Below are 13532 nucleotides of genomic sequence, written 5' to 3'. Positions count from 1 at the left end.
CCCCAGGTAATTTTATAAGTAATCACAAATTGTTTTAGTCAAACCTGAGAAATGCATTCAAAAACTATAGACATTTAATTTATAAATACAGATGTGAACATGCTAAATAAATATTAATAAATTATATATCAAAAGAATAGGGTGCCATGAGAAAGTTGGGATGATTTTAGGAATGCCAACATTGCTCAATGTGAAATAATCCATCTAAATATGAATAATATATTTACATTGAAAATAATACCTAAAATTTTTTGAAATAACTGTAATAGTAAGTTACAGAAGAAAAAAAAATTCATTGTAAAAAATATCCAGTGTGACTAAAACAGAAATGTAGGAAACCATGTATACCTAATCCTATTTCTTGACTCAAAACTAATAGCAAACATTATCTTTAAAAGTGAAATAGTAAAGCCATTCTCATTGAAATCTGGGTAAGAACAAGATGAAGGCTATTATCACTACCTATCAACACTGTAGTAGATGTTTTGTCTAATTAATAATATTTAAAATAGTCGGGGCGCCTAGGAGGCTCAGTGGGTTAAGCCTTTGCCTTCGGCTCAGGTCATGATCTCAGGGTCCTGGGATCGAGTCCTACATTGGGCGCTCTGCTTGGCGGGGGGCCTGCTCCCCCTACCTCTCTCTCTGCTTCTCTGTCTACTTGTGATCTCTCTCTCTGTGTCTAATAAATAAATATTTAACAAATAAATATTTAAAATAGTCAAAACATGAATAAAAGAAAATCAATTTGAAATGTAGATAACATATCTATGTTTTTAAAATACTCAATTGAACCTAATATATGGAATTAGTAAATCATTTGATTATAAAAATAAATATATGAATCCCAGCAGTTGTCTTTATTCAAACAAATAATATATCAAGAATAAAAATGGGGAAAAAATTTGATGAAAAGTATGAAATACCTAAAAGTCAGTTTAATAAGAAGTGTATGACATGTAAAATAAAGGGATCTATAAAATTTCATAGAAGAATATTAAATAAGATCTTGAAAAATGGAATAATAGACCATTTCACTAGATGGTATAAATTAGCAACTTAAAAATGTCATTTCCTTCCAAATGTATATATAAAAATTGTTATCAGGTTTTTAAAATATACTTTGATTCAGATTACTAACTGATATTTTTGGGAGAAGAAAATACTAGGCCAATTTCAGTTTTACATAAACTAATATATATATATGGAAATCGGTAAGAAGTGAGAAAGAAAAAAGAGAGTGAGGAAGCATTTGTATCTCCTTCACATTAGAATTTTCTAGAAAACTTCTTTAATCTTAAGAGTATGTTATTAGAACAGACAGGCAAATGTATAAAGGATAAGCAAAACAGAATATAGAGTTCAAGAACAAATTTTACTTTATAGAGAGATTTAATATATGTGAGGAATAGCACTTGAATTATGTGGAAAAGAGACAGATCTTTTATAAGAATAATTGGATTTTTTCCATTTATTCATCTATATCATTGGTGCAAGTTGCATATGTAATTTTAAACTAGGAGCCATATTAAAAAAGTAAAAAGAGACAGATCAAATTAATTTTAATATATTTCATTTAATTCAATATGTTATCATTTCAGTATGCAATGATTATAAACAGTTATTAATTATGTATTCAGTTTTGCTTGTTTTTCCTCCTAATTCTTTGACATCAGCATCTATTTTACACAGATAGCACATCTGGTTAGACTAGCATATTGTAAGTACTTGGGAGCAGCATGTAACTACTGGCTGCCATATTGGATCCTCTCTCCAATTGGTGAGATAAATGCTGGACCCAGTGGGGCCCCTTGTTCTATGAAGTCTTGTGGAGTTCAGCCAAAGAGAAGGACCAAAGAGAAAAACCTGGAGTGAAAGGAATATTTATTGGAGTACTGGTGTATTTTTTCCTCCCTATATCTCTCTGCTTGGTTGTGAGTTGGTTTCATCCTTGTCCTGCAGAGTTCTGGTAATAACCGCTCTGTCCCCTGCCTTTCCTGCCCTCTCCCCCAGCCTCGCCTCACCTTTGTTAATAGTTGCTTTATTAAGCCTTCTAATTTACTCTGTTTGAATATGCCATTGAATATGCCATCTTTTTCATGCCAAGCAGGATCCTAATTGACATAATTATTCAATTTGAAGGATATAAAAATATACCTCATCATATATCACAGGCAACAGACACACACATACACACACATCAGATACCCCAAATGTATTACAGCTTTCAATATAAGATATCTAAGTATGTATAAGAAAATATTTGAGTGATTTTGTGGGGAGAAGCACAAAACTGAGAAGACATAAAGTATAAAGCAAAACAAGAAAACAAAAACCCTGTAATATTAGATGACATTTATAATTAGCCTGTTTATGTGATTAAATTAATCAAAAACAGTAAAAAGATTTTTTAAATATAGAAAAATATGGATATCATGAAATATACAAAATATTAATATCTTTAGTATACATAGACCTAGAGATATCTTGAGAGAACCTGAGGGGAAAAATGGACAATAAATATGAATAGAAAATTCACAAGAAATTAAATGTATATGTGAAGTAAGAGTATGGAAATATGTTCAATTTCACTAGTAGTTGGTCAATCACAAATTAAAATAATAATGTGTCATTTTCCCTCCAGTGACAAAATGAGGGATTGTGTAATTTTTTTCCCCCAGTAGCAAAATGGAGAAGATTGATTTCATGCAGTGATGAAAAAAGGCAGCGTCAAAATCACCATCACAGTTTATTGGTGTGAGTCTAAATTTCGACAACCACAGTCTTGGGTGGTAAAATGGCTTTATCTGTACTCTTAAACTCAAACTGTGCCTTTGCTTTGCTTCCGCAATCCCCTAATTAGTCATCTACCAGAGTGAGATAAAAATATCAGTACCTAAAGATATGTTTATGAGGATTCTTATTGCTCTACTGTGACATCAAATACTTAAGGAAAAAAAGTCCATCATAGGGGAAATGTTTGAATAGGTTATAGGCAATTATTTTATGAAACAGTGTGCAACGAATAAAAATGGGTTATGTCTGCATGTGTTGGTCTGTTAACAAGGAGAAAATATACAGAAGAATACATATTGTACAATTTTATTTCATCAAAAAAACGGGAAAACAACAGAATTACACGTGTTATGTCCTTAGAACACCACTATGGAAGGAGATGCACTAGGCAATTAGTGTTAATTACATCAATATGTTGGGAATGAAGAGGGGAAATAGGAGAATATACAGAGAGTCATGCAGATAAAAAAACAGAACGATTCATTAAAAAAGCAAATACTTTGAAATAAGAATAAAGAACAGAACCAGAAACCTACACAAAATATTATTTAATATTTATATATATTATTTAATATCTCTATGTAAAAATCTATATATCTATACACACAGACACACACACACACACACACAACTGCTCTTTTTAACATCTCAGAGTCAAATTCTGTGTAGTCTGAATATCTGAAACTTGCAAAAGTGAGGATTTCTAATCACTTAGATCCAGCTTTCTAGAAGAAAGCTGTTATCACACTTTCTACTGTGCATTAAGATCAGTTAAGCCCTCTGACCATTGTGTGCTTCTGCATTTATTAACTGATATAATTATTTTAAGAACTTAATTGATAGTTTTGGCAGTAGGTCAGTCCAAGTTTAATTCAGAAAAATAAATAAATAAATAAATAAAGCCTGAATCAGGAACTGTGCTTCCCTGGGTTCTATCTCAAGGAATTGCTTTCTAAATTAGGAGTGCTTAGTGTACTCAAGTCTATGCCTCAATCTAAAATGGTATGGGGCAACAGAGGAAGTTGAGTGAAATTTTGTTACAAGTTATCAGAAGTTTTAATATTTAATAATCTCTTTTGTATTTCCCCATTCTTTTTTTAAAAAATATTTATTTATTTATTTGACAGAAAGATCACAAGGAGACAGAGGCAGGCAGAGAGAGAGGGGGACTCAGGCTCCCTTCTGAGCAGAGAGCCTGATGTGGGGCTCGATCCCAGGACCCTAAGATCATGACCTGAGCTGAAGCCAGAGGCTTAACCCACCGAGCCACCCAGGCACGCCAATGTTTTCCCATCCTTATGTGAAGATTTCACTCATTTTATTATAAGTAAGACCATTGTTTTTAAATTTGATTTTTCGATGTTTATGCACCTGATCTAATGTTACAGCATAATTGGCATGGATAGTGTACGGGGGACAAGAAAACAATGATATTTCCCTGCTCTTCTGAGATAAATGTCATTCAGAAGATAGATAAACAAAGTGCCCTGCCAAATAAAACGCACACTCTAAATGCAAAACCAGAAGATAATTGGTCTATTACCAGTTTTGACTATCTGATGTTTGAGAACCTACCTAACTTATCTGAATTCATTTTGCTGGCAATCCACATGAATGTTTCACAGCTAACCAAATAGCATCTTACTCTTGCCATCTGCATTGCCTGGCTTTTTGTCCTCAACTTCAATCATACTATTTTTTTCTACCTAGTCACAATTTAAATTTTACCTCTTTCCCAGTGATTTCCTTAAAGACAGTGATTGGAAATTGAATTTCTTATCTCTTATCCAATACTGTCATGCATTTTTGATAATGGTGTACATGTTTTAACACTCTTAATGCATTATAAATTTCCAGTGGCAATTAGTAGAGCTTTGCACAAATTAGTTACCCACCATGATTTTTTAATAAGAAACATGTTGAATATGAAAAGATTTGCTATCATTTTGTACCATATTTAAGTAATTGCTTAAAAATACTTAAATTCTGGATGTTTTGGGGAACTGCAGATATGGCCCATATTTCATAACAGAAACTGGTTTATATGAGTCAGAAAATTGGAAAAGAAAAGATAGTCCACTATTCTATGTCTATTTTATAATACTTTGGAGACCAGAGAATGTTGGAATCAAGAGATTTGTAAAACATTAGCCCTACAGCTTTCCTATGTTTGGTTTTCCAGATGGTACATTGCATATAGTGGGTATTCATACAATACAGAGAAGATTAATCAAAAGAGCAAAACATGTAAATGTGTTTTTTAATCATAATTTTAATTCTCTCCTTTCTTCACCTCCAAAGATTTGGATAAAATATTTCCCTGCCTTGGCAGTATTTTTCTTTGGAATGCAAATTGCTAGTGTAGACCCGTCACATATCATTCCAGGCCAGACATCTCTAAAATGGCTAGCATATGCTCAAGGTTCACCTATGAATTTGTGTTATGTATTCAGAACATAGGTAGAGACAAATGAAATGTTGAGGCAAACATAGGTAGAGAATCCAAATGAAATGTTTACTTACCTTAGGAAAATAAAGACTTACATCAATTTTAATTCCATAATATAAAACTTTTTCACCCCTGCCTCCATTTCTACACATCTTCCTGTGATAATTCCCTCCTGTCTTCTCTTATATATTAGTCCATATTGAGAGGTTACTTTAAGTTCCATCTCAAAACTGTTTTTTTCCACTTTTCCTTCCAAGATTTTCCTACTCTGATAATTCTTTTATCCAGATTTCCATGTAGTATCTGTTGAATCATTTTCATATATTTCTTCTATTGTGTGTATATGTTCTACCTTGTTGGTGTGTTATTTTGACATTATTTTTAGACTGGATTGTGTCTTTCTTAGAGGATAAGCTTCTAAATATGAGAAACTTTATACTTTCAGGTTTCTATTAAGGACTTACAGAATAATGGCAGAAAATATATAATTAATAAAATAATTAATAAAATACATGGGGCTCCTGGGTGGCTCAGTGGGTTAAGGCTCTGCCTTCAGATGGGGTCATGATCTCAGGGTCCTGGGATTGAGCCCTGAATTGGGCTCTCTGCTCAGTAGGGAGCCTTCTTCCCCACCCTCACCACCCCCAACTGCTTGTGATCTCTCTCTCTCTCTCTCTCTCTGTCAAATAAATAAATAAAATCTTAAAAAAAATAAAATACATGACAGAGCTAGGATAAAAACAGTTTAATGTTGGAATGCGTGTCTCATCTGATGAGGTGAAATTGAATTTCGATCATCATAAGGTACTACCTTTTAGTCAGCAGAAACTACATCCCAAGTGCATAATATAAATTATGTTGCAGAATAGAAAAATACATTTAAAAAGAAGAGAAAATATATGGAAAAAAGGCCAGTATTATATTTCACTATAAACTAAGGCATTTAAGAGAAAATATGCATGTGACAGACATTATACATTGTTGAAAATAGTTGGAATTAAGGATACAAGAACTAAAAGCACATGAGGTTGGGAAGATTCATATAAATCAGTTTATGAAAGCCCTCATGATATTAATTTTTAAGTCAAGATTTCCTTGAACACCGGATATCTGGCAGACATTGAAACTAATCAGTTTACATATAAAATATCTCATTGAATCTTTGCAGTATCCCATGAGAAAGGGATTTCTCTCCACATATTGTAAAGGTAAAAACTAAGCCTTAAGAAATTGGAACAGCTAAGCCTAAGTAGAGAAGGGAAGTTTGAATGCACTGGCTAAGAAGCTGCAAATAACTACAAAGAGAAGGTACCAGGGAAGCAATTGGAACAGAAGAGTGGTAGTGTCAGTTTAATGTTGGAGATCTAAATTATAAAACAGAAACTTTTTTTTTTTGGTTTTTAATCAAAGAATAATAATTGCAAGGGGTGACAGACATGCATAAAGTTTCCCCAAAAGATTTTTGGTAACCTCTCTCCTACCCAGTTGAGAATCAATACCTTGCAAGCATGGGTTGGCGGCAACATGAAGAGTTTGCTTCCCTAATGCATGCTTCAGTCCTCTGTTCCAAGAAAGAGACTATTTGGTGTCCTCGCTGCACGTGTTAGATCAAACTTGTAAAACAGCATCCATTTGCAAGGCACTAATTAGGAAAAACCTGATAAAGCACCAAGTATTCAGGGTCAAGCAATTAGGATGGTGAGGGCATTCGAAATCATTTTATGATGGAAAAGAAATGTGGATGCTTAATTAAGGAGCGAGGGGAGCAGCAGATGTATCTTCATATGTTTAAAGAGTTGTTCCTTCTTGGAGAAATCAGTTGTTTTAAGTTGTTGTAAACATATAACTTTTTTTCTGGATTCAGCGCAATATAAGAAGGGCATTTCTAGTAATCGTCTTTGGGATGTTGGAATTGACTGTCATGGAAGTAGGTGAATTTCTGATGACTAGAGGTTTGAAAATATGGGTTGAGCAACCTCTCATCGAAAGTATTATCCCTTTCTGATTTTTCCCTTGAATGGGGGAGGTACCTTAAATGCCAGGATTTTCTGTGTTTCAAAGAAGAGGCAATCCAGTGCAAATGAGCTCTTGTATAAGGGAACTCATTAGCTTATATGAATGGAATTCAGGAGATAGGTCATGCTTTGGAAATTACGTAGTTAAGACCCAAGCAGTTAAGACCCAAAAGTTCATATACCCCTCTTGCCAGGGATACAGTTTGATTTTTCTTTTTTTTTTAATTAACATATAATGTATGATTTACCCCAGGGGTACAGGTCTGTGAATCGTCAGGCTTACACATTTCACAGCACTCACCATAGCACATACCCTCGCCAGTGTCCATAACCCAACCACCCTCTCCCTAACCCCCCCACCTCCCAGCAACTCTCAGTTTGCTTTGTGAGATTAAGAGTCTCTTACGGTTTGATTTTTCAATCTTGTCTTCACACACGCTGGCTGTAAATTACATGAATCTTAATTTCTATTTAGACTAGAGAAACCTCAGCTGCAACAAAGTGCCCTGTTTCAGTCTCATACCTTTCCCTGAATGTGCTGATCTTATATATCTGGGTCATAAACCAATCTCTGGCCCATAATCTGTGGAAAATAGATTATGAGTATACTATAAATTTGGCATATCCCACTGAGCAAGGGTTTTTGATTTTTAGCATGCATTAAAATCACCTGTATCACTTATTAAAACACAGATTACTGAGTCTGTCTTCCAGAGTTTCTAATTTGGTAAGTAAGGAGCCCAATAAGTTTTTTTTTTAAAGATTTTATTTATTTATTTTGTTAGTCAGTTATTTTAGAGAGAGGCAGGCAGGGAGCAGACAAGCAGAGGAAGAGGGACTAGCAGACTCCATGCTGAGCACAGAGCCCCATATGGGACTCGATCTCATGATCCCTGAAATCATAACCTGAGCAGAAATCAAGAGCCATACTCTCAACCAACTAAGCCACCCAGGTCCCCCAATAATTTTTATTTTAACATTTTCCCAGGTGATGTTAGTAATGTTGGTCTAGGCACCACACTTTGAGAATCACTGTCCAGACCCCATTTCAGAACAAACGAGAATCTCCGATGCCAGGACCCAGGCATGTGTGTTTTTGTAGGTGAATACAAATCATTTGAAATCTTGTCAAAAATAAAATCTGGTTTTGTAGGTCTGGGTTAGGGCTTGAGATTCTGCATTTCTGGTAAGCTCTCAGGTGATATTCATGGTCCTGGTTCATGGACCTCCCTTGGAACAATAGGCATCTAGACTAGATCCTGGTTGAATTCATCTGGGGAGAGAAGGTGTTCCTCTTGTGCTGACTTAGTTGTGAATCATTATTATAAGCAATCAGGACCCAGAAGTTAAAAGCCGACCCCAAAGCACCAGGAAGAGTAAGTCTCTTTTGGAAAAATGCTCGGTTGGCAAGAAGGTGGGTGATTGGATTTGCTGTGTTGGTCTTTGAGCTCTCTTGTAACTCTTAGTTTCTAGGAATTTTCTTGAGATTTTTTGCGTGGGCTCACACAAAAAAGGACTCCGCTTCAGAGGCTCTTCATAGTTGAGAAATCAACTCAAGTAGAAATATTTGTTTTGTCCATTAAAAAGAGTCTGAAATCATGACGATCTTCTATTGCACGGCTCCAGTCCTGGTGTGTTCTAAAAGGAAGTCGCCAGCATTTTAATCCTCCCTCTCCCTGCAAAGCACGGACACCCACACAGCTGTTACCACAAGAAAAGGTAAGGGAACAGTTTCTCATTCACCAGTGGTACAGAATCTGGATTAGCACAGTAGTTCTTTTTTTTTTTTCTTTTCTTTCCTAACACCTCTGCAGTATTTACCTTTGCCGATGTGTTTTGCTTACTAATAACTGCTGCTCTGGTCTGAATTAAGAGATTATTTTTTTAAGAAAAGATTTGCATGATAGAGAATCAATAAAGCAAGTTTAAATTCCTAGGGTGATATGGAGAGAGGAAATAGGACAAATCTATCTGGTTATGGTTGACAATTGTGAGCAGACAAGTGGAAATACCTACTTTGAGTGGGGTGGAAATGGTGTGCTGTCCAGGGTGAAAAAACCAGAAAATTTCAAGTCCGGATCTGAAAGTTTCTGGTCTCTGCTGAAACCCACATTCATTAAAAACAGATAGGAACTATTTATGGACTCTGTCCATTATTAAGAGAAAATAGCTTTGATCATAAATGTTGAGATCAGCACTCTGTTTTGCTTAATATGAACCGGTAGACCTTGATAGTATTTGTGTGAGGTTACTTTCGGAGAACTTTTTTTTTTTTTTTTTAAGAATTTTATTTATTTATTTGACAGAGATCACAAGTAGGCAGAGAGGCAGAGAGAGAGGGGGAAGCAGGCTCCCCGAGGAGCAGAGAGCCCGATGTGGGGTTTGATCTCAAGACCCTGAGATCATGACCTGAGCCGAAGGCAGTGGCTTAATCCACTGAGCCACCTAGGCGCCCCTACTTCAGGGGAATCTTAAAGCATAAATAAGGGCAAGAAGAGAGCAAGGGCAAAGGAGATTTCTCTCTGTGGATGTTTGTGCTGTTGCCGTTCTCTGATTCGGAAGCATGGCTGGGGGCATTGGGCTGGGTTCCTTAGGGGCGTCTTCTAACCCGCAGGTAGCAGTTCCCCCAGTAACCTACTGTCTTTCCGCGGCATATTTTATAGTTAGGATCCGTACGGTAAGCCTCATTAAAAATTACAAATTTTATCACCCCCACATTAAAGTGATTGGTAAGATGATTTGGATGACTTAAGAGCATGGTTAATTACCCATTTCTTACAATTTGCAAGGTCGCGGTATCAACTGCTGAGAAGACCAGTATTGGGCAAAGGGCTGACATGAGTTTGAGAGGTTTCTTGAAAAGATCAATGACCTTCATTTGTTGGGGGAGGTAAAACGGGCTCCAGTTCCAGTGGAGGGCAAAATAGCGGCATATGTTTGACCTTGTGTCAGAGGCCAGGCCCAGGAGGAGCTAGTGATTGGAGTAGCGGTAACAATTACCAGCTGAGTTATTATTCAGTCAAGTGGTATGTAGTCTTTATTTAATTTTCAAAACAAGTGCGTGAGATTTTTATTATCCTCATTTTATGAATCAGGGAGCAAACTTGGAACTTAATATTCCAGAATGAGTTGACCAAGCCCATGTATGTTGGAAATAAAATTGAATCCAGGTTTTGTGGGCAAGTCAGTACCTTGGAAAACAGGACTACAGATCCTGTCTTGCTCTGAGGATATCCCATGTGATTTCCTGCAGTTGTATTCCTGGAACCTGAATATTTCTGCAAGATATTTCTAGATGTTGGGTGGGGGTTTCCTGTGTGAGTAGGATACTGGGGTATGGAACTTTAAGCAAGTTTATTTCTTGTAGTACTTAATCAAGAGGGAGATATAATATATAACACAATCAATGTATTACAGAATATTATCTCAAGTGGAACACAGTTTGGGAAGAGCTGAACTAGGAAAAGAATAAAATACCCAGTGTTAAAAACCTAGCCTCCAGTCCTGCTTGGAAGATTAAATCAACACCAACTTCCCCACCCCCAACCCCTATTCCCTGTGCAGGGCAAATTACTATCATTCTTCAATTTTAGCTTTACCAATAGGACAACCATAATGCTTTCTTAGGTCAGAGATGGAGGAAGATTTTCTTGGTGTCTTAAATATGATATATATAATGTAATTATTTAAATGCATTGGTATTTTATCCTGGAAATTCATGCATATAATTACTGTATCTGAAACTTTCCCCAGTTGCCTTTTTTGTAAGTCTATTACTTGGAGCTATAGTTTACCTAAGGAAATGGCTCACAATCCTTGGTAGACTTGCTTTTTCCCCTCCACAAAGGATTTGAGGTGACTTATAGCCAGATAGATAGGTATTTGCATATATATAAGAAAAGAAAGCCAAAAAAAGTCAGGCTTATTGGTGAATTTAATGGATCGAGGCAAAAGAGAAAGTAATATTCTAGATTGTCAACCTAAAAGAGTATATCTTTACTGAAGTTGAATCTCAACTTGGTTCTTACTTCCTGGTAGCTAAGGAAGGCTCAAGTTGTAGTTTCCAACCTAGCCACCTTCCTCCTCACTGGATATTGCACCTGTCAGAGCAGGAAAATGGAATCAAAGATGGGAGAAAATGAGAATATTGTTAGGGAAAAAGAGACAAAACTGTAGAAGTTTAGAGACAATGAGGGGACAGAAGCAGAGTGTCCTATCTGCTTGATTCAAAATATTTTAACTCCTGTATCTAGAAACCTCTCTCCAAGACTATCTATGCAACTGACACCCTGGGATAGGGATTATATACATCAAAAATCATATGACAAGCTGTTTTTTTGCCCTGTGAATCCAAGAGAAGTCTGCCAATGACGACATGTAGAAGATAAAAACAATAACCAAAAAAAGGTATGTGTTTGCAGTGATTTATTGTATCAACAGAACGTACTGAGCACATGGCTAAAATGGGAATTTGTTGACTTTGGAGACCAAATAAACACCATATTATCTAGAGACTCCTCGGAATTGAAAGACCCCACATCTGGCATCTTTTGTATTGAAATAAGAAATTACTTTTGTTATGTAAGATGTTGTCTCTACTATTCTGTGAACTCTATAAAATTTACTTGAAGTGTAAGTACCTGAATTCATAGAATAATAGGATTTAGGTTCAAGCAAGTTGTTTAAGTCAAAAGGGGCCTTGCGGGGGCCTACACCTTACAAATAAGGAAACTGAGGCTTGCTAAGGAGACTTAACATTCTCAAAGCAGGTTGATGACAGACAGAGTTTAAGATTTCTATTTATAAACATACATTTTAGAGACTGTCCACGTGTCATTTTACATCTATGTCTTCAAAGCTGTAGTGTATTTTGTATCTCAAGTCTTCAGAGCCAATTAGAAGTCAAAACAAGAAGGTGTCCAGTGAACATGCAAAAGAAAACTGATTTCAAGTGGGTGAGTACAGAAGGCAAAGAAGGGCCTGAGTTTCTGCTTTAAAAAATGTTTTGGGAATGAGGCAAAGCACTTAGAGTGAGTTAATATTTACCATGATGTGTAATTCCAGGAATTTGAGCTGATGCTCTTGGGTAAAAATGGTCCCCATCTTTTCAGAAAGCAATTTCTGCTCAGCTATGGGGAGGGAACAAACAAGACCACTGAGAGATGGGACTGAATTATTAAAAGCTTGGTTGGCTTATAAGGATTAATTGTGAGTCCTAAATCAATATTTTATCATTTTAGCTGGTGAAAAATGTATGAGACAGCCCCCCCCCCTTTTTGCTAGTGTCCCAGTATAATTTAAAAAGATCCAACCCTCCAATTGGCATCTCCTTCTCCTTATCCCCATGTTTTGTTGGTGGGTTCTCATTGAGCTAGGAAGGGTCTCTCTGACCCTCTGTGCCCAGCATCATTGCATGCAATGGCTTAACTTAGAAAACCTGTACTGAGACACTGATTGAGGAATGGGTGTTGTGAAGAATATGGTGATGACAGATACATCGTCCGGACCCACCAACAAAATACAGACATCGCCGACATGGAATCCATCTTTCCTTAGACTGCTTCGTGGTGTGAATATGTGGGTGGGGTGTAGGGTGTGTGTGTGTGTGTGTGTGTGTGTACTCATGTGTGTGTGCACACGTGTACCCAGGTCCAATGGATGCAGCTACGCCGCACAATAACAAAACAGAATACCTAAGCAGCTCTGTCTGATAATATTGTTAGATTTACTAGTTACTCAGTATTTTCAGATTAACTTGGAGTCTGCAGTCTCTCCCAGACTCCAGGTTTTTGAAAGTTCTCGAGAATTGTTTCACGTAGAAGCAGTGGAAATAGACAGATGGGAGCATGAGTTTGGAATCGGAACCTGCTCACACTAATAGTTTGGTGACCTTGGGGAAGTTCTTCAACCTCACTTTCAGCCTCTGAAAAAAATGGAAATACAGCTTATTGTCCCTGCAGATTTGCTCAAAGATAAATTGATGTAAAGGCCCTTGAGGGGCACCTGGGTGGTTCAGATGGTTAAGTGTTTGCCTTAGGCTCAGGTCATGGTGCCGGGGTCCCACATCAGGCTCTCTGCCTGCTCAGAGGGAAACCTGCTTCTCTCCCTCCTTTTGCCCTCCCTGATGTGCTCTCTTGTTTTGTCAAATAAATAAAATCTTAAAAAAATACTCAGTATTAAAAAAAAAAGCACTTGATATGTAGTGCTGGATATAAGCCCTCAATAGTTTTTTATTATAAATCTGTACATGTAATTAGGTCTAAATTACATGTTTC

The sequence above is a fragment of the Mustela nigripes genome, chromosome 4, assembly GCF_022355385.1.
Source record: "Mustela nigripes isolate SB6536 chromosome 4, MUSNIG.SB6536, whole genome shotgun sequence".
Taxonomy (NCBI): Eukaryota; Metazoa; Chordata; class Mammalia; order Carnivora; family Mustelidae; genus Mustela; species Mustela nigripes.
This window is presented reverse-complemented; position numbering follows the sequence as displayed.